Source organism: Phyllobates terribilis, unplaced genomic scaffold (genome assembly GCF_046119375.1).
Source record: "Phyllobates terribilis strain yellow unplaced genomic scaffold, ASM4611937v1 Scaffold_2__4_contigs__length_985480577, whole genome shotgun sequence".
NCBI classification, from domain to species: Eukaryota; Metazoa; Chordata; class Amphibia; order Anura; family Dendrobatidae; genus Phyllobates; species Phyllobates terribilis.
In genome coordinates this window covers 267604889-267628241 of record NW_027362762.1, presented here as the reverse complement: position 1 = coordinate 267628241, position 23353 = coordinate 267604889, and positions in this window count along the sequence as shown.

Here is a 23353-nt window from a genome sequence, read left to right as displayed (position 1 = left end):
GAGACTGCCCCGGTCACTTGCCGTGACCTCCAGCCCGTTCACTCAGAGACTGTCCCGGTCACCTGCTGTGACCTCCTGCTCGTCTTCCCTGGTCGCCACCCGCTCCCTTACAAGGACTGCCCCCTTGTATAATAGCTCAGAGGTTCCGCCTCCCAGACCCGTTACAGTTTGCTCGGGCCATGGAACCCGGTGGCACCCAAGCTCCCTCGCTCTCGGACCTGTGTCATGAACTGTCCCGTCAAAGGTCCCAACAGGAGTCCATCCTGGGTCACCTGCGGAATGTCAATACTCGCCTGGACACTCTGACTGCTCCACCAGCAACCTCCGCCAGTGCCATGTCTCGCAATCCGGCAGCTCCGCTGCCCACTAATACCATGGTATCCTACCCCGGACCCCGGCTTTCTGCACCTCCTCGCTTCGGAGGCGACTCCGCTCAGGCTCGGGGCTTCATAAATCAGTGCACCCTGCACTTTGAACTATTGTCCCACCAGTTTAACTCCGACCGGGCCAAAATTGCATTCATCATGTCCCATCTCACCGGGGAGGCCCTGGCCTGGCTAAATCCTCTATGGGAGAGAGGAGACCCCCTGGTGTCCAACTTGCCTGCTTTTCTCACGGCTTTCCGGAAAGTCTTCGACGAACCCGGACGGAAGACCTCATCCGCATCATCACTGCTACGCCTCCGTCAGGGAAGTCTCACCGTGGGCCAATATGCCATACGTTTCCGTACCCTTGCCTCGGAGCTGGCCTGGGATAACGACGCTCTGGTATCCGTCTTCTGGGAGGGTCTGTCCGGCCGTATTAAAGATGAACTTGCCGGTCGGGACATTCCTACCACTCTCGATGACCTAATAACTCTTGCCACCCGGATTGACCTACGGTTCCAGGAGCGTGCCAAAGAGGTCACCCGTGAGAGGCGGTTACCATGTCTAGCTCCTACTTTTCAGAAACCCGTCACTCCCTCCGTCTCTACCCAGGTACACTCTCCTGAGTCTATGCAGGTTGACCAGACCAAGATGGTCAAAACCCGTCAGGACTTACGCCGTGCCGAAGGGAGCTGCTTCTACTGTGGCAGTAAGGAGCACCGGATCCGTGCCTGCCCAGAGAGGTCGGGAAACGCCTGTGTCTAGGTTCGCTCAGAGAGGTCAACCTAGACAAGAATAAATCCTCTCCATCTCTGCTGCTGTCAGTCTCAATCGTCTGCGGGGAGAACCGTTATTTCGAACTAGCCCAACTTGACTCTGGAGCAGCCGGGAATCTTATTTCACAGTCCCTGGTAGAGAAATACCGCATCCCCACCAAACCTCTGGCTGTACCCTTGTCTGTTGCTGCCGTGGATGGGGGCCTCTTACCACGCCCCATCCAACTCATCACCGAATCCATTACTCTGCAGGTGGGAATGCTGCATTCTGAGAGTATCTCCTTTCATGTTCTGCCTGGACTCTCTCACGCCCTCTTGCTAGGCCTACCTTGGCTCCAGAGACATGCACCCGTGCTTGACTGGCAGACCGGAGAAGTCCTTCGCTGGGGACAGGACTGCCATAATACCTGTCTGGTTCCCGTCCATCCCGTCCGTCCTTCTCCTACCCCAGCTAATCTACCTGGACTTCCGATTCCTTATTGGTCTTATGCTGATGTCTTTAATAAAAAGGAAGCAGAGACACTACCTCCTCATAGACCATACGACTGCCCTATCGACCTGTTACCTGGTACTACTCCTCCCCGTGGGCGTATTTATCCTTTATCCGCTGCTGAGACCCGGTCGATGTCCGAATATATTGAGGAGAATCTGGCCAGGGGATTCATCCGGAAATCTACCTCCCCGGCGGGAGCAGGCTTCTTTTTCGTCAAAAAGAAGGACGGCTCTCTCCGTCCCTGTATAGACTATAGAGGCCTTAACCAGATCATGGTGAAGAATAAGTACCCCCTTCCGCTCATTCCGGAGTTATTTGATCGTCTGAGGGGGGCTAGAATCTTCACCAAACTGGACCTCCGTGGGGCGTACAACCTGGTTCGTATCCGTCAGGGGGATGAATGGAAGACGGCATTCAACACCCGGGACGGCCACTATGAATATCTGGTAATGCCCTTTGGTCTCTGTAACGCTCCTGCCGTCTTTCAAGAGGTGGTCAATGACATCTTCCGGGACCTTCTCTACTCCTGCATAGTGGTGTACCTGGACGACATCTTGGTCTTCTCTCCGGATCTCCAGACTCACCGGAGGGATGTTCGTCAGGTCCTGCTCAGGCTCAGGCAGAATCACCTCTTCGCTAAATACGAGAAGTGCCTCTTTCAGCAGACCTCGCTTCCGTTTTTGGGCTACATTATTTCTCAGACCGGCCTACGAATGGATCCAGAGAAACTGTCTGCCATCGAGAAATGGCCTCGACCGGAGGGGTTGAAGGCCATTCAGCGATCCCTGGGCTTCGCCAACTACTACCGCCTCTTCATACCACACTTCTCTTCCCGGACTGCCCCAATTTCCGCGCTCACCCGTAAGGGTACTAATCCCAAAGAGTGGCCGCCCGAAGCAGAGGAGGCCTTTCTTTCCCTAAAACAGGCCTTCTCTTCCGCCCCGGTGCTGCATCGCCCGGACGGCAACAAGCAGTTCTTCCTGGAAGTTGACGCCTCCTCCTCTGGAGCCGGAGCGGTACTTACTCAAAAATCATCTTCCGGGAGAATGGTAACTTGTGGCTTCTTCTCCAAACTCTTCTCCTCTTCTGAGCGCAACTATTCCATAGGAGACCGAGAGTTATTGGCCATCAAACTGGCATTGGAGGAGTGGCGTTACCTACTCGAGGGGGCTCTTCACCCGGTAATAATTTACACTGACCACAAGAACTTGGCTTACCTCCAGCATGCCCAGAGACTTAACCCGCGCCAAGCCCGGTGGTCCTTGTTTTTAGCTCGCTTTGATTTTGTTCTTCATTTTCGCCCGGCTGACAAAAACGTCAAAGCAGATGCCTTGTCCCAATCCTTTCTGGTGTCCGATCTCGAGGAAGAACCTAAACATATCATCGATCCCGCCAGAGTAATGCAGGTGGCTCCCGTGAGCCTTAATCGTCTCCCTCCCGGTAAGACGTTCGTATCAGTACCTGATCGGGAGAAGATCCTACACTGGGGTCACTCGTCTAAACTAGCTGGCCACGCCGGTCAGAAAAAGACCCTCCAGCTTATTGCCCGGCACTACTGGTGGCCTACCCTGCACAAGGACGTAATAGACTTTGTTTCTGCCTGTGTGTCCTGCGCCCGCAACAAAGTCCCGAGACACCTGCCAGCCGGTCGCCTTCTTCCGCTTCCTGTGCCTGCTGCCCCCTGGCAGCATATTGCTATGGACTTCATAACTGATCTCCCCGTCTCTGCCGGTTGTACGGTCATTTGGGTGGTCGCTGACCGCTTTTCCAAGATGGCTCACTTTATTCCCCTGCCTGGTCTCCCGTCTGCACCCGAGCTGGCTAAAGACTTTATCCGCCACATCTTCCGTCTTCATGGCCTGCCCCTCCACATCGTGTCGGATCGTGGGGTACAGTTCACCTCACGTTTCTGGAGAGCCACTTGTAAACTGCTAGACGTCACCCTGGACTTCTCTTCCGCTTACCACCCACAGTCTAATGGTCAAGTGGAGCGGATCAATCAGAACCTGACCAGTTACCTCCGGCACTTCGTTAATGCCCATCATTCTGACTGGGTGGATCTCCTACCATGGGCCGAGTTCTCCTATAACAATCACGAGAGCGAATCCTCTTCCAAATCCCCGTTTTTTGTAGTCTTCGGTCAGCATCCTCGGATTCCTTTTCCTGTCTCCACCTCTGTGGACAACCCGGCTGCGGAATCTCTCGTTAGCAAATTTTCCTCCATTTGGGAGAGTACCCGATCCGCACTCCTCCAGTCGTCCGAACGGATGAAAAGACATGCTGACAAAAAACGCCTGGATCCTCCACAATTTCGTCCTGGAGATAAAGTCTGGCTCTCGTCTAAATATGTCCGACTCAAGATACCTTCTTACAAGTTAGGGCCTCGGTTCATCGGTCCTCTGGAGGTCATCAGTCAGATCAACCCGGTCGCCTATAAATTAAAACTCCCGGCCAACTTACGGATCCCTAACTCCTTCCATGTATCTCTCCTCAAACCTGTGGTACTTAACTCTTTTTCCAAGTCTACAGGTACGCCTTCTGCTCCGGTTTCTGCTGAGGACGAGTTTGAGGTAGAGAACATTCTTGCCACCAAAAGGGTAAGAGGAAAGACCTTTTTTCTAGTAGATTGGAGGGGGTTTGGTCCTGAGGAGAGAACGTGGGAGCCCCGGGAGAACATCCATGCCCCTCTTATCCTAGCTAAATTTCTGTCTGGCCTAAAAAAGGGGGGGCCTAAAGGGGGGGGGTACTGTAGCGCCGGCGTCCCTGCCCTCTGCTAGGCAGGGACGCTGTTCCCCTCACCTCCCTGCTCCGTGCCCGGCGTCCTCCTCCCGCTCTGCTGGCAGCGCGCGCTCCTTCCCGTCCACTGTGCTTAGGGCGCGCGCGCGCGCTCTCCCTCCCTCTTAAAGGGGCCGCGCACGCCGTCCTAAGGAGTCCCCGGCCAATGGCCGGAGGACTTCACCATATATAAGGCAGCTCCTCCAAAATGGAGGTGCCCGAGCAATGTTGTTGCACTGTTTACTACTCTGCTTCAGCCCTCAGGTCCCGTTGCCAGTTACCTGCCAGTTGCCTGCCAGTTACCTGCCAGATTCCTGCCTGATTATCTGCTACCTGCCTGCTAGTCTGAGGTCCGACGGTCTGCCTTACTACTCCTGTCAGTCTGTCTATGGACCAGCTTGCCCGCTCACCTGGGAGCACACACCTGCTACCTGCCTGCTAGTCTACCTGGAGGCTCCGCCGTCACGTGCTGTGTCCACCTGCCTGTCCAGTGACTCCTGCTCGCTCACCTGGGAGCGCTCATCTGCTGCCTGTCCGCTAGCCTACCTGGAGGCTCTGCCATCACGTGCTGTGACCACCCGCCTGTCCAGAGCCTTCTGCCCGCTCACCTGGGAGCGCTCATCTGCCGCCTGTCTGTTGGTCTTCCTGGAGGCTCCGCCGTCACATGCTGTGACCACCCATTCTTCCAGAGACTCTCGCCTGCTCACCTGGGAGCTCACGTCTATCATCAGCCGCCACAGGTCGTACCAACCCTTTACCTAGAGACTGCCCCGGTCACTTGCCGTGACCAACTGCCCGTTCATCCAGAGACTGCCCCGGTCACTTGCCGTGACCATCTGCCCGTTCATCCAGAGACTGCCCCGGTCACTTGCCGTGACCATCTGCCCGTTCATCCAGAGACTGCCCCGGTCACTTGCCGTGACCATCAGCCCGTTCATCCAGAGACTGCCCCGGTCACTTGCCGTGACCTCCAGCCCGTTCACTCAGAGACTGTCCCGGTCACCTGCTGTGACCTCCTGCCCGTCTTCCCTGGTCGCCACCCGCTCCCTTACAAGGACTGCCCCCTTGTATAATAGCTCAGAGGTTCCGCCTCCCAGACCCGTTACAGTAACCACCGCTCCACCACATTACTGCATGACCTCCTCTACCCCCACCTACTGTATCCTCACCCATCCCTTGTAGACTGTGAGCCCTCGCGGGCAGGGTCCTCGCTCCTCCTGTACCAGTAGCTGACTCGTTTTGTTAAGATTATGTAAATGTTTTTGCTATGTATATCCCTATCACATGTAAAGCGCCATGGAATAAATGGCGCTATAATAATAAATAATAATAATAATATATATATATATACACACACACACACACACACACACATACATACATACATACATACACACGCACAGGCATATATACTCACACACACACACACATGCAGGCCTATATACACACCCACACATGGAAGTAAATATACACACACACATGCAGGCATATATACACATACACATGCAGGCATATATACATACACACATGCAGGCATATATACACACACATGCAAGCATATATACACACACACGCAGGCATATACACACACACACGCAGGCATATACACACACACATGCAGACATATATACACACACAAGCAGGCATACACACACACACACACACACATGCAGGCATATACACACACACACACACATGCAGGCATTTATACACACACACACACACACACACATGCAGGCATAAACATAAAAACTCATAGAAACGCACACAAATATTACACTACCTTGGCTTGTCTCCAGTTCGGCCCATATAGTGTACAGAAGCACTCCTAAGGCAGGAGACTGCAGTGCAGGGCACGCTGTGACGTCACTTTTAGCAGACGTGCGGCCCTGTCTGCTAATTGTGACGCAACAGTGCAGCCCCTGCTCTCCTGCTCCCAAGCCCCTCCCGCTACTGTCCTTGGCATCTCGGCTGTGAAAGTGCGTGCGCCCTTAAAGGGCCCGCGACCACTTTTTTTTACCTTTCTTTTTTTTTTTTAATTCTCCGCTGACTCCGACACTGTCTTCCCTGCAGGGGGCCCGAGGCCCACCGGGAATTTTCCCAGCACCCCGCCAGGCCAGTCCGAGCCTGCCTGCACCGCAATACATTTCAGCTGAATGTGCGTCCTTGGATGTAATTTCAGCTGAAGTAGTCGATGGTGGAGGCGGACCCATTTCCAACTCCGGGCCCCATTGCAGCTGTACCTGCTGCACCGGCTATATGTCCACCCCTGTTGTGAAAGACACTTCTATATACATTACAAACAATCACACACATATACACACAGATGATATACATACATTGTGAAACATGTTTTCCATCTCTCCTGTTGTGTTCTCCCAGAAGTGGGTAGACCGGCAAAAGAGGACTGCTTTATTTAGTAGGAATATGTGTTGGCTGGAGCTGTAAAAAAAATCTCTTTTCTCCTCCTCCCTTTTATTGCCAAATCTATAGCTGACTGAGGATTATGTTGTAGTGAAAGATAAATATCTTCCATTTAACCTGTGCCTTCATTACTCAATGGCAAACAGCATTACATAACGACTGTCATCGACAAGTGACCTTATTGTCTGAGCACCTTTTTTTTATTCATTTTAGTTATTCACTAAACAGAAAATTGTGCAAAATTGAGTAATGTATATCCGAATGTGGTTTCATTAACAACTAAAGCTATGGTCATATCTGCACTGATGGCTCTGTTTGCTGCCTCTGTCACAAATTATATTATATTTAGCTGGGAAAATATCAATGAATGAGGTACTTTTTATTCTGTCAAAGTGACAGACACCTGAATGGAACTATATTGAACTCACTGTTGGACACTGAGGTCCATTAGGCACTGGTAGTGTCCATTGTGCAATAGATCTGGCATTGCTGTTTCCATTGCATATGGAAATCACCGCACATGCGAGCAGAGTGTAAGGATGTTACTATTAACATTTTATTTGAATAATTTTAAAATTCTCTCTTTAACGTCGTTTTAACAATGTGAATGGTTTTCATATAACAGAGCAAATTATCTGCATTTATTATCATGCCCAAATGGTATTTATGTAGTTGTTCCAAACTGCATTGTACTGTATAATGACAGCATTTGGCTACCAAAAGCATACTTGTCAGTCAATGTTTTATGCTATGGAGATTAAAAAGAGGAATACCGTTTCGTATTTGCGCATTTCAAAAAAGCCTCTATAGTAAGAAGTTGCCTCATAAACGGGTATGCACATCTGCTAAAATGTACATACAAAATTGTAAATGAGCAATAATGACACATAAGGGCACATTGTGAAATTGGAGCACAGGGAGTTATGCTCACAGTTATTGTTAATGTGCATTATGCTCTGAAATCCCTATGCAATACTTTAAAAATTTCATCCAATAACAGTATCATTGAATCTCTAATAGTGGATATTTATATTTAATGTGAATTAGTAACATTCAGTAAAAATCACCTTGTACTAAACATTAAAAACTTGTGGTGTGTGTATAGCGATAAATGGATCCCATAAATTTCCTACTAATTGGTATTTAAACATAAAATGGAATAAAAACAATTCAAAATCCACTCTATAGACAACATGCAACTTTTTAAGAGTATTGTAAACCCGAACAAAACATGTATGAGAAGGGTGTGCTAATCAGTAATTTGGGTTTTCTCATTGAATGTATCTATTGCTCAGTAGAGGATATAAGAACACCAAGGCCCCAATTCATTAAAGAAGCACTCACACTCAAATTGTTATCTTCTTAATATATTGAAGTCATCATACTATATAGCACTGTGTACTTACAATTGATCATTTTGCGTATCTAGTTAATTCTTCTGTTTTCCATTAGGTCTATAGCATCTTGTGATTAAAAACTGACTAACTGAATCCTTCTAAGCTTTATGTAGAAACAGGAGGTCAATTTTCTCTGTGCAAGTCATAAGTCACTGGCAGGGGTCAGGAGTTGAAGAGGTGAATGATAAATGCAGGGAAAAGAGACTTCTTGTTTCTTCATAGAGCAGAGAAAAGCGAATAATTTACAAGGTAGAAAGGCAAAATGAGCAATTGTAAGTAAACAGTTCGATAAAATATGATGATATATTAAGAGAATAAAAACTTTGATGGGAGAAATGCTTCTTTTAGACTGGCATTTTGAACCCCAGTCTTAATGAGGGGCTTGCAGTTATAAGATGCTCTGAATTCATAGAGAGGCACAAACTACTTAAAGAATTTGGCACATGTTATCTGTGGCGTCATCTCCATGTGCCACCACTTTCCATGAATTTTACAGGCAGTCACATCTCAGCTCCTCCCCAGCTCTGGCCATTTTGGCATAGTTGATTAAAACTGGTGTAAAAAAGCCAAAAGTCGCACACAAAGGTTTTGTGCAACTCCCCATTTCCCAGAAATTTAGTGACTATGCAAAATGTTTTATCACAGTATTCTGGCATAAGCAGTTTGAAGTATTGGCCCCCAAATAGTTCATCCTATTAAAATCTCAGCCAAAGATTCCTACTCCAGCTTTGGAAGATAAATAAGAAACACTACTGCCACATATTTTTTACTTGGGACACTGAAAACAAAATTTGTAGGGACAACAGATAATATTTTATCATGTTTCAACTCTGTAAAACCAATTGTAAAATTAAAAAAGTGATATTGACATTATATGTATGTACATATGAATGAAAGTGAGTCAAAAAAAAATTCCGCACTCTAGGTTATATTAAAACTTCTGTTGACTGCTCTGACTTATCAGTGCTCTCCATTCAAAGTCGCTGTCTTCCCAGTCACAACTATGCAGATTTGAATTTGTGACTGCAGTCATTTGTCAATTATGACTGCGGTGCGAGAAGCAGTGGCTGCTCCACCTGTGCTTTGCACGAAAGAACAGCATTTTGCTGTAATTAGTATTTTTGTGGTCTGAGGGTGTGTCTGATGCTGATATTTATCAAAGACTGTGCTCAGTATGGAGAAAGTATTTTGTTGCAAAGAAGCATGTATGAATGAATATAGAAGTTCAATGAATGTTGCACAAGTGTCAGCCATTAAGAAGGAGCCGGATACCTTTCTAAGTCCATAACTGATGACAACATTGACCGTGCACATGAACTGATTCTACAGTGATAGTGGATTATGTCCCTAGAAAGAAGCTGTATGAGGTTGAAGATTCACATCTGATGAAGAGATGAAGACATTGGTGCATTCATTCCTTGCAGTTGAGCCTAAAATATTAATTAACAAGGGGGTTCGAAAGCTTGTTGCGAGATAGAAAACCGTGTCTTGAAAAACTGGGAAATTATGTTGAAATGTGATATATATGTCTTTTCTGACAGTTGATTAAAATAAATTTTACAGCCTGAGTGTGGATAATTATTTACTTACCCATGTGTACTGTATGTATGAGAATGACATTTTTTTTTCCCAAAACAGCACCACACTTGATCATGGACTGGTTCTGGTACTGCAACTCAGCTCCATCCACATAAAGGAAGAGAAGCTGCAATATTAAATGCAGTCTATGAACAAGAGTGATATTTTTAGAAAAAAGTGTGTATCCAACTCACTTAAATGTAATGTAATTAATGTCATGAACATTCCGCAATAATGTATGTATGTTTTTCATGCATATTACATGTTTTTTATATTTTTTTGCATAGTGGTGTAAATTCATACATTTTTTAATATTTCCTTTTATTTTTGTTTATATTCTTATTAGTGATGAGCGAGCTCTAAAATGCTTGGCTACTCGTTGCTCGAGTTGAGCAAATTGGAATGTTCGAGTGCTCGGTCCGAGTAACGAGCCCAATGTAAGTCTATGGGAAACTCGAGCATTTTTCCGGCGGCTCCTGCCCAAATCAATGGGAATAGTGTTCAAATGGTATGGGAACAGCATGGGGAAGATCCCTGGAAACATCTCTGACTCCCATGTCACTGCTGCGAACAATGTTGTTAGAGTATTACGCCACTTTTACGGACTCATAATAAAACATTCAAAAATGAAACCAATATAGATTTTCTTGGGAAAAATGCTAAGGAACATCCTCTCCAGGGTAATGACTTGTTTATAAGGTAAAATAAATAGCCAAAAACAAAAATGCTTCTTCACACCTTGGGCTATGTTCACATGTAGCTTTTTTGATGTGTTTTTGCATTTTTGCACTGCTTTCAACAGTGAAAAATACATTTACCGGTAAATATAATTTTAACATTTTACTACCTTATCTGGCCATGTGGTATGCGAGACATGATCAGACACATCTTGTTTGTATCATTTATGAATGAGGTACTCTGAAAGTCACAAAGTCTATTTTTATGGGCCATCAGGAGGTACTTACTATTCTTAAAGGGCCAGCAGTCGGCCCTCACTATTGTTAGAGAGCCATCAACCGGCTATGCTTTGTTGTTTCCATTATTAAAGAGTGGGTCTCTTATTCTGTTATTGCGTATGCAGTGACTCCAAGGGCTGCCAAAAATTTGGACGCACTCCAATATCCCTTTGAAAAGACATAGAGAAGGGCCTCAGTAAAAAAAAAGTTCCCATTATAAAGGAGTCGGTCTTCTATAGTGGTAATGCCCATGCAGTGACTATAAGGGCTGCCTAAATTTGGGAAAAGCCCCAATACTAATTTAAAGACACAGAGGAGGGCCTCCGTAACAACATGTTCTCATTAGAAAGGAGCGGTTCTGCTATATAGTTATTGCGTATGCAGTGAGTACAACGGCTGCCTAAATTTGGGAAAAACCCTAATACCAATTTAAAGACACATAGAGGTGGCCCTCCATAGCACCATGTTCCCATTAGAAAGGAGCGGTTCTGCTATACAGTTATTGCGTATGCAGTGAGTACAACGGCTCCCTAAATTTGGGAAAAACCCCAATACCAATTTAAAGACATATAGAGGTGGGCCTTAGTAACAACATGTTCATATTAGAAAGGAGGGTTCTGCTATACAGCTATTGTGTATGCAGTGAGTACAACGGCTGCCTAAATTTGAGAAATACCCCAATACCGATTTGAAGACACATAGAGGTGGGCCTCTGTAACGACATATTCTCATTATAAAGGAGCGGGTCTCCCATACTGTTCTTGCATATACAGTGACTGCCAAAAATTTGAATGTAAGCCAATGCCCCTTGATAGAGACGTAGAGGAGGGCCTTATTAAAAAAATGTTCCCATTATTAGGAAGTGGGTCTCCCATACTGTTATAGCCTATGCAGTGAATGCAAGGGCTGCCAAAAATTAGAGGGACTCCAATGCCCCTTGTAAGAGATGTTGAGGACGGCCTCATGAAAAAAATGTTCCCATTATAAGGAAGTGGGTCTCCCATACTGTTATTGACTATGCAGTGAATGCAAAGGCTGCCAAAAATTTGGAGCCACTCCAATGCCCCTTGCAAGAGACGTAGACATGGTGATATGGTAGATATGGTTGTGATATGGTCGATGAGGATGAGGAGAAGGATGAGGAGAAGGAGGAAACAACAGCAAATAGACAAAATAAAGAATCGTATACCCATGTCTGGGTGTGAGGAGGTGCATGGGAATAGACCTCCAAAAAAAAGACACTGGATTTGAGTTTATGATATGCTGCTATTACTTGGTGGTGTTGAGAAGTCTGGCCCAATTCAGCCCTTGTTCATTTTTATAAGAGTCAGACTGTCAGCATTATCAGTTGATAGGCGGATGCTCCTATCAGTTATAGATCCCACGGTGGCACTAAAACCCGCTCTGACAAAACGCTACCGAAAGGGCAGGCTAGGACCTCCAAGGTGTAGAGAGGCAGTTCATGCCACGTGTCCAGCTTGGATACCCAATAATTATAAAGCACAGAGGAATCATGGAGGACGTTGGTATGGTCGGCAAGGCACTCTTTCAGCATCTTAGTAAAATTATTCCTCCTTGTGAGACTACCCCGCGCATCAGTGCCTGTGCGATGAGAAGGTCTGAGAAAACTGTCCCAGAACCTTGACAGTATTCCCCTGCCTCTGCTGGATCGTATTCGTGTCTCTCTCATCTGTGCGCCTTGGCTGTCCAAGGAAGTGTGACCACTGCTGCCAGTGTTTTCAGATTGGAATTTTTTTAATAATTCCGCAACAAGGGCCTTCTGGTACTGCCCCATTTTAGTAGACCTGTCCGTCATGGGAATAAGAGATAGAAAGTTCTCCTTGTAGCATGGGTCTAGAAGTGTGACCAATCAGTAATGACTGTCACCCCAAATTTGTAGAACGCGAGGATCACGGGAAAGGCAGTGTCACATAAACTCAGCCATGTGTGCCAGACTGCTAACAGGCAAGACTTCCGTGTCCTCACCAAGAGGATGACTGACCATGCTCTCCTCATTCTCTTCCTCCTCCCTCTCCTCAGGACATCAATGCTGAAAAAACAGAATAACAGTTGTGTTGGTAGTACCATCTATAGGGCAGGAAACTAGTTCATGTTCTTCCTCCACTTCCTTCTCCTCTTCCTCATTGTCACCCAGTCCATGATGGGATGAGATGAGGCTGGGCAGTGTGGAATCACCCTGTATTGTTCCTTGCTCCATCTCATCATGCTCCGCCTGCAATGCCTCCTCTTTAATTGTGAGCAGCGAACTTTTCAGAAGACAGAGAAGCGGGTTGTTGACGCTAATTATGGCATCATCGCCACTCACCATCTTGGTGGAGTCCTCAAAGTTTTGGAGGACGACACAGATGTCTAACATCCATGCCCACTCCTCAGCTCTTATGTGTGGAGGCTGATCTGAATACCAACTGACAATTTGAAGCTGGTCCTGAACAACTGCACTGTGCTGCTCACAAATCCTTCCTAACATCTGAAAGGCTGAGTTCCAATGTGTGGGGACATCGCACACTAGTCGATGAGCTGGAAGCTGCAAGCGCTGCTGAATCATGGCAAGGGCGGACAAAGCTGAAGCTGACTCTCTAAAATGGGCATAACTGCGTCAGATCTGGGTACGTGTTGAGAAACAGCTGAACCACGAGGTTAAGCACATGGGCCAGGCATGGTACATGTGTGAGCCCGCCTAGCTTCAGAGCTGCCACCAGGTTTAGGCCATTGTCACACACGACCATGCCTGGCTGTAGGTTCAATGGTGACAGCCACAGATCTGCCTGCTCTTTCAGAGCTGCTCACAACTCTTCAGCGGTGTGCAGTTTGTCACCTAAGCATATTAGCTTCAGCACAGCCTTTTGCCGCATGAGCGATACAGTGCCGCAGTGCTTCCAACTTCTGACTGATGTGGGCATTTTGGAAATGGAGGCTGAATAGGAGGAGGAGGTGCAGGAGCTGTAGAATGTGGGGGCAACCCTGATTGACCGAGGGCCCGCAATCTTCGGCGTTGGGAGGTTTGACTGGGTCGCGGCTTCCACTATATTAACCCAGTGTGCCGTCAGCGAGATGCACTGTCTCTGCCCACAAGCACTTGTCCATGTGTCTGTGGTTAGGTGGACCTTCCCAGTAACCACATTGTTGAGGGCACGGCTAATGTTCTGGGACATGTGCTTGTGAAATGCGGCGAAATAGTGGCGGCTGGGGACCGAGTACCGAGGGACGGCCGTCGACGTTAGGTTGTGGAAAGCTTCAATCTCCATGAGCCTAAAAGGCAATATTTCGAGCGCAAGAATTCGCAAAATGTGTGAATTTTGTAGTGTGGCCTGTGGGGGCGTTGGCTCCGTATTTGCACTTGCGTTCCAAGGACTGGGGTAGGAACGTGGACGTGGTTGCTGATGGTGCTACTTGGGAGTGTGCAAAGACAGGTGCAGGGAAGGAGGCATCTTCGCATTTGCCATGGACAGGGAGTTGGCGTGCACGCACAACAGCGGAACAAGCAGTGGTGTCACCCGCAAACACCGTTTCTGGACCCTGGTATTTGGCCCACTTAGTCGGGTGCTTTGCTTGCATGTGCCTGATCATGCTGGTGGTGATCAGACTGCTAGTTTTGCTACCCCTGCTGATGCCAGCCTGACAGATGGTGCAAATGGCCTTTTTGGGGTTATCTGCACAGTCTTTAAAAACAACTAGACTTGGGAAGACCTGACAATTGTACTGGCAACTTCCTTCGTGTTGGTGTTTCGGGGAACGGTTGCCCGCCTTGGGTCTGTGGCCACCACACTGCTTCTTTCTGCCTGTTGTGGTGCTACGCCTCCCTCACCCTGTGTGCTGCTGTCCGCACTCTGCATGTCACCTTGTCAGCTTGTTTCAGTGACCTCATCGTCCACCACCTTGTCTTCCACTTTCATACCCTGGTACAACCTTTTGACACTGCTCTGGGTTCAATAGTAGTATGCTGCGGTCCCCTAGCAATTGGGACAGGAAGGTAGGGCGATAATATGTGGGTGTTTGTTGTGGCACAATTTCAGCTTGCCCACGGCCTCGGCCTCTGCATGCACCATCAGCATCATGTCCACTACCCAAAATCGCTTGGAAAGCGCTTGACAACCCGCATGCGAAATCGCATGCTAAAAACGCATGACAAACGCTTCTCCCTGGCTGAAAAATTGCATGTAAAATCTGCATACGTTTTTTTCTGCCAGGGAGATGCAGAAATGCTCAGGAAATATCCGGAGCATTTCTGCATCGTGGGCACATAGCCTAACTCCTGCTATCAGGATTAATATATGCAGCTGGATTAGTCCTCAGAAGGACTGTTAATTCAGATGGAGACATATATACTCCTGGAGTACCACTACCTATATGTAACTATTACACTGACAATTCTGTCCCTCACATAGCAGCACCTCTCCTAACTCTGCCTGTTTCTGGGGTAGACTGTGACGAGCCTAACATCACCAGGTCTTATATAGACCCGATGATGCTATGCGGCCAGCCAATCACTGTAATGCCGCAACCAACATGGCTACAGCATTACAGTGCATGGCAGAAAATCCCTGCATGTTCATTGGCTCTCTAAAGAGTGCCAAACATGCAGGGCGGGGACCAGAGCTCCCGACCGAGCAACCTCGGAAATACTCACCGAGGGCCGAGCATGTCGAGCAAGGTGACGCTCGGGCGAGTACCGAGCAGTGGCGAGTACGCTCGCTTATCACTAATTCTTATGCATAGTGGGGTGGTGGGCGATAAGCTTGTATATACAGTCGTGGCTGAAAGTGTTGTCACCCTTCAAATTGTTCCAGAAAATGAAGTATTTCTTTCAGAAAATTACTGCGATTATACATGTTTTGTTATACATATGTTTATTTCCTTTGTGTGTATTAGAACAACACAAAAAAACAGAGAAAAAGGCAAAATTGGACATAATTTCATACAAAATCCCAAAAATGGGCCATTGATGGGCCTGGCTGCATCCTGTTAAGATAAAATGTGCAGAAAAATATATAATAATATATAGGAGGTATTGGTTAATATTTTGGCCAAAATACACAAGCTTGCAGCCCACTGTGCTATACATGTGTATGACTTGTGCCCTATTATATGCTTCATCTGTGTGCAATTTTAATACTGGGCAATCACCTCCTCCATGGATTGGTAGGCTGAGAGTGGTTGTTTCATCAGTATTTGGCACCTGTGTTACTTCCTTTAGTAAGAGGATCTGCTGCATCCTGTTTCTGCATTTTCCTTTGTGACATTGGATGGTAAATCCCATTGCTTTTTGTTATGTTTATAATTGAATTATTTTGGGAATATCCTTTTAGGCTGCGTGCCCACGATGCGTTTTTCATGCGTTTCTGCTGCGGAATTTCCGCAGCGGAAACGCATCAAAAACGCATGGTAATCCGCACCCCATGGTCCCCAATGGCATTCCGCAATGTCAATGCACATGCTGCGGATTTTTCCGCAGCGTTTCTGCAGCGCAAATAAATCCGCAGCATGTTCATTAATTTTGCGGAAGCGCAGCGGAAGCGCCGCCATTGACTTGTATTGAGACGCATATAATGCGCATCTGTACATTTGTACAAGCGGATTATATGCGTCTCTATGTGCGGATGGTACCCAGTTCTGGAGGAGAGAAGACTCTCCTCCAGACCTGAGTACCATTGTACCTGTGAAAAAAAGAATAAAATAATAAATAAAGTTTATATTCACCTGTCCGGCGGCCCCTGCAGCGCTTATCTTCCAGGACCTGAGATGACGTCGCGGTCATGTGACCGCAGACTGTCTCGCGAGATGCCGGCAACCCGGAAGAAGCCAGGATGAGCGCGACAGAACACGCGGCGGGGGATCGGGGGTAAGTATAGCTTTATTTTTTTATTTTTACGGTCACACTGTATAAATCCATGCCTTTTGCATGGATTTATACAGTGTGACCTAGTTGTCAAGCACTTTCCAAGTGATGCTATCGTCTGGAAAGTGCTTGTCAGTCCGCATGCGGAAACACATGCGTTAACGCATGTGGGTACGCATGTGAATCCGCATGTATTCTGTAGGAAAAACGCATGCACAATCTGCATGTGTTTTTTCTTCCAGGGAGATGCATAAATGCTGCAGAAATTATTTCTTTGAATGTGCTTTTTATTTTACTTATATGCCTACTTGTTCATATTGTTGCTAATAGTAAATGTGTGTGCACGTCCATGTTTATTGTCTTATTTTTTCTTCTCACTATGGATATTTTTTTAAGAGAATGTGTCATAGGAAAATGACTTAGTGTTTAAATCAGGTTAAAATCAGGAGCATTTTTAAACCTGGAGAGGAGTTTAGTGCTAGCTGAGCATGGTCTAGCTGGTGATGATATGAAGATGGGTGGTGGTGGGGAAGATCAGAAGCCAGAAGTAGGTAGCTGAGTAACAGAAGAAAGTGTAGGTAGCCTAGACTTGATCTGATACAACAGCAAATATACCTGTTTTGCTGATATTAGGGATGCAAGCCCAGGACTAGGATCACTACAGCAGGACGCTGCTCCTAGTGTAAGGGGGAGGACCGGGGTGTAAGTACTTTAAGAATAAAGGATACGGAACTGCCGGGGCCGTACCTCTGGTTGCAGGGGGAAGACAGACTGTGAGTCAGGTGACTGGGAAGCTGGGGGCATGTCCATAGTGAGAGCTGAGAGGTCAGGTGACCGGGAAACTGGTGGCAGGGCTAGACAGAGGGGGAGACTAGTACTTTTGCGCGGGAAAGCAGCAGGAGAGTGCCGCTCAGGAGAGCAGTGTGAGAGGGTCCAGGCTCCTGGCTCCAGTACTTGGGGCAAGATCCGGGTGTAGTGGACCGGAGGAGTCAAGCTGACTAGAGGGAGAAGAGATGCAGGTTCCATGGAGCCGAGCACGTGAGGAGCCGTGGTATGGACTAGGGGCTCAGCGGGTAAAACCGTAGACCGCCCGCTGACGCCAGAAGGCGGAGCATTGTTTGGGCAGGGAATCCTGAAGAAAGCAACACCGGCATCAGCTGGCAACTGCCTTGTGGAGGATAAGTGTCAGCTAAGTGTAAAAACTGTCGATTACAACCGGTTAGACTCTCCTACATCTAGTTAAACTGTGAACTGTCAGTTATAAACTTTTACCTGCTACTTCTCTTGTTCATCCCCATATTTTCCCTTGTTACTCCCTGCATGGAGATTGACCCTGTTATCATAAACCTCCCCTGTTTATTAACCCTGTATTGGCTGCTCTGTGTTTCTGTGTCACTACATCTAAAGTACCCGTGTTATATTTGGCGTAGTGGGCAGGATGCAGTCGTTAGACACAGGCACTGCAGAGCAGTCCATCCTGGGAGCCCCTAAATCTAGCTTGCCGCTGGGGGCCATGCTCAGCAATGTCCCAAAGTTCACTGGGGACAATATGATGCTGTGGGACTGGATTGCGAGAGTTAGGAGTATGATACGTATGCATCCGATGACCCCAGCTATGCAAGCCGAAATAGCCTTACTGGCCCTGGACAATGAGGCCCGACAATCCGTGATGTACTGCCCTCCCCTTGACCGGGATACTGTAGAAAAAGTGATGCGGATACTGGAGGAGATGCATGGGGATCTCACCAATGGAAGAGAGCTGAGGATACCGCTGTTTCATCAAGTGCAGCAGGAGGGGGAGACTGTGACACAGTATGTTAATGCCTTACAGAGGGTGCATGCCTATATCACTAGAAAAGACAACATGGGGAATTTGGGAATTGGCCCCCCTGACGTGATCTTAAGGGACCAGTTTGTGGCAGGCCTCAGGGATGTGCAGCTGAAGCAGGCCTTGCGGGAGCGCATGCGCGCCAACCCACGTATAACTTTTCGAGAAGTGGGGGCGGAGGCACGTGTGAGAGAGCAGGAGAAGGGGGTGACGGCCCTGGCAGGGATGGTCCAGAGTAACGAGGTACCCACCCCACCTGCAGCTGAACCGGAATGGACTCGAGAGATGCGAAAGGAGATACAGGAGATGCGGCATGAATGGTCCCGTCTCAAGAAGACCCCTGCCCCGACACCAGAGATACCCAGATCGATTACCCCAGTTATGGAAATAATTGAATTCAGGCCCCCCCCTTCAGGAGAGTTCCGTAGAGGAGTGAGGCAGCCCTAAACAGAGAGAAACACGACCTGCTGGAAGTGTGGAGGCGCAGGACATTACGCCAGGGGCTGTGCTAGCTGAGGGCGGCCTCTGTCGAGGCAGCCGTTAAACTAGTGGGCTCCGTGTTTTGGGGACACAGCCAGGAGCCTGAGGAAGGGGAAAGAAAAAGAGGAAGTCCCAAGGATCTGATTTCCACCAGCCTGACTGTCTGGGCCAAAATAAGAGGTCGGGCTGTTCACTGCCTGATTGACACGGGATCCTAGGTGACTACGATGACAGAAGCCTACTTTCAATAGCGATTTCCAGAGATAGCGCGGCCTGAATGGGGACCATTAATTAGACTCACGGCAGCTAATCAATTACCCATCCCGGTCGCAGGGGTGGTGTGGATGAAGATCCGAGTGTGTGGAAAAGATGTGGGAAAAAAAGGAGTCGTCCTAGTCGCAGGGGGAACCGAAAGTGGACCCCCGGCGACCCTCGGAATGAATGTGCTGAAAGAGATCGGGCAAATCCTGATTAGTGAGCCAAAGGAGATTCCTCTAGACCAGTGGGACCCATGAACCCCCTAAAGGAGGGTCTTTCAACAACTAATCCGAGCTTCCCAGGCTCATGAGACGTCGAGTGAAGGAAAGATCCTGGGAAAATAATAGTGGCAGAAGCTATGGTGATCACCTTTCCGCCAGGAAAAACTGTACTCACGTTATCCGCACAGGCCTGCACACCTCTTGAGGGGGTTGAAGTTCAGATAGAACCAACATCGATGGACAAAGTACCTCCCGGACTCTTGGTGGCTCAGACACTGGCCACCGTTCAGGGTGGCAATGTTATAGTGCGGTGTGTTAATTTGGGCGAAGATGATCTCACACCCCCTCCCAGGGCGGAAATAGCCCAGATTCTGGGAATGCCAGAGAAGTTGGTGTGACCTGATGTGGTACAGCTGTCTGCTGTACGAGCAGACCCCTGGACTCTGGCGGTCACCGTGCCGCATGAATCCCACCGGGCTAGTACGGAGGCGTGACGAAGAATCCTAGAACGAATGCCGGCTGAATTGACGGGACTTACACCTCGACAGGTGCAGCAGGTTGAGGAGGTACTGGAGCGGTACGAGGAAGTCTTTGCTCGCCATGAGGATGATTTTGGTTGCACCGAAGCCATTACCCACGAGATTCCCAATGGGAGCGCTGCCCCAGTGCAGGAGAGATACCGGCAGATACCTCCCCAGATGTATAAAGAGGTTAAGGAGATGCTAGCCCATATGTTACAGAATGGTGTGATACGGGAGAGTCAGAGTCCGTGGGCAGCCCCAATTGTCCTGGTCTGGAAGAAAGATGGGACCCTGCGGTTCTGTGTGGACTATAAACGACTAAATGTCTGTACAGTATGGGACTCTTACCCACTACCCCGAATCGAAGAGTCCCTGTCGGCCTTAGGGAAGGCAAGATACTTCTCCTCCTTGGATATGGCCAGTGGGTACTGGCAGGTGCCCGTGGCCGAACATGACTGTGCGAACACAGCGTTCATATTACCCATGGGATTGTTCGAATTCAATCGGATGCCCTTCAGCCTGACTAATGCCCCCGGGACGTTCCAGCGTCTGATGGAGTGGTGCCTGGTTAATTTGAACTTTGAGGCGACACTGCTTTACCTTGACGACATAATTGTCTGTGCCGCCACCTTCGAGGAGCACCTCCAGCGACTGGAGCAAGTACTGAGTCGCTTACAAAGTCATGGCCTAAAGGTGAAGCCCCAGAAGTGCCACCTGTTCCGCAAACAGATCGAATATCTCGGTCATACTGTGTCCGGTGAAGGAGTCATGCCCACCCAGGAAAAGGTGGCCGCCGTACAGGCGTGGCCTACCCCGAAGACAGTGAAGGACGTTCGGGCCTTCCTGGGACTTGCCGGATATTACCGAAGATTCGTGAAGAACTTCACCCATATAGCCAACCCATTGCTGGAGCTGCTTAAGGGAGTTCCGGCGGGCTCCAAGAATCAGGCGATTCGGTGGGGAAGCAGCCAGGAAGAGGCCTTCCGTGCCCTAAAAATGACCCTGACCGAGGCCCCATTACCTGCCTATGCGGATTTCTCCCAACCATTCACACTCCACACTAATGGAAGCCTACATGGTCTGGGAGCCGTGTTATCCCAAGTACAGGAGGGGAAAGAGCGCGTGATTGCTTACGCCAGCCGCTCCCTTCATGACTCCGAGAGGAACCCAGATAATTATAGCTCTTTCAAATTAGAGTTGCTGGCTCTGGTTTGGGCAATGACCTAGAAGTTCGCAGAGTATTTGTCCAGGTCCGAAGTACTGGTGAGAACAGATAACAACTCGCTGGCCCACATGGAGAATGCGAAATTGGGGGCCCTGGAGCAGCGGTGGGTGGCCCACATGGCCAGGTACCGGTATAAGATCATCTACCGGCCTAAGGCAGAGAAGATCCATTCTGATCAAGGTGCCTGCTTCCAAGGCTGGGTGATGGAAGAGCTGCACCAGTTGTACAAGATTGAGAAGTCACAGACTACTCCTTACCACCCTCAAGGAAATGGGGCCTGTGAACGCTTTAATCGGACACTGATCCAAATGCTCCGCACTTTGGAGGAATATCAGAAGGTACGATGGCCTGAGTTTGTGGCCGAGCTGGTGTGGGTCTACAACAACCGAGTGAATAGTACCACAGGGTTCACTCCTTATACCTTGCTGTTCGGGCGAAAGGGGTGAGAGATTACCGAGTTAGAGCTGGACCCCGAGGAGGACTACCCATGGACGGGGATGTCTTCCTGGGTCTGGGAACATCGGCATCGACTGTAGACCCTCCGACGGTTGGTACAATAAAAGTTTCAGGAGCTCAAACATCATGAGACATTGCTTCTTTGAGGGACAGCTCTGAGGCCGGGGGAGCGGGTGTTGGTTCGGGACAGGCGGCCCTGGGGCAAATTGAGTAGGAGGTGGGCACGGACCCCACACCGAGTGGAGCGCAGGATTGGCGCTGAAGGACCTGTGTATGAAGTTCAACCCGAGGGGGCTGAAGGAGCCCCTACCAGAGTGGTTCATCGTAGTATGCTGCGAACCTGTCTGTCTAAAGATGACGAGGATGGAGAAGAATCACCTGCTTCTAGAAAGGGTCCTGTCACAGTTGCCCCAAGCCACGATGTGGACAAAGAAGAATTATTGATTCTACCTCTGAGCCCCAGCACTCGATTACCTGCAGTCCCCAGTGCAGGCAGCGAGGGAACAACATCGGTTGAAGCCACCGGGCAGGCGGAGATTGGGAATCCAAGTGACCCTGCACCCCCCATAGGTCAAATTGAGTACCGCCGGTCAGAACAGACAACAGCAGGAGTGCCTCCTCACAGTTAAGAACAAGATCAATTTATATGGCAACGTATCGTCCAGGAAGTCCAAGAATGTGAACGTTTGGTGAAGGAACTCTCGCCCGTGGAATGGTGAGTTAAAGGAGAACGGGGGTGTAAGGGGGAAGACCGGGGTATAAGTACTTTCAGAACAAGGGATCCGGGACTGCCGGGGCCATACCTCTGGTTGCAGGGGCAAGACAGATTGCGAGCACAGGAGTCAGGTAACTGGGAAGCTGGGGGCATGTCCAGAGTGAGAGCTGGGAGGTCAGGTGATCGGGAAACTGGTGGCGTGGCTAGACAGAGGGGGAGACGAGGACTTTTGTGCGGGAAAGCAGCAGGAGAGTCCCGCTCAGGAGGGAGAGCAGCGTGAGAGGGTCCAGGCTCCTGGCTACAGTACTTGGAGCAAGATCCGAGTGCAGTGGACCGGAGGAGTCAAGCCGACTAAAGGGAGAAGAGACGGAGGTTCCATGGAGCCGAGCACGTGAGGTGCCGTGTTATGGACTAGGGGCTCTGCGGGTAAAACCGGAGACCGCCCGCTGATGCCAGAAGACGGAGCATTGTTTGGGCGGGGAAGCCTGAAGAAAACAACACTGGAATCAGCTGGCAACTGCCTTGTGGAAGATAAGAGTCAGCTAAGTGTAAAAACTGTTGATTACAACTCTGCTACATCTAGTTAAACTGTGAACTGTCAGTTATAGACTTTTACCTGCTACTTCCCTTGTTCATCCCCATATTTCCCCTGTTACTCCCTGCGTGGAGATTGACCCTGTTATCATAAACCTCCCCTGTTTATTAACCCTGTATTGGCTGCTCTGTATTTCTGTATCACTGCATCTAAAGTACCCATGTTACATTAGCAACCAGAAAAATGACTGCTGTAGAAAGAAGGAAAATAGGAGTCCAACAAAGGCCAGACAGATGTTGGTTGTAGGGGACTCTATAATTAGGTGGACAGACAGGGTCATCTGCCGCCAAGACTGTGAATGCCGAACAGTGTGCTGTCTATCAGGTGCTCATGTTTGGCAAATTGCGGATCGAATAAACTGATTGATGCACGGGCGGACATACCACCGGTGCAGCTACACCAGGGCCCGGAGGTGGAGGGGGGCCCTTGCAGG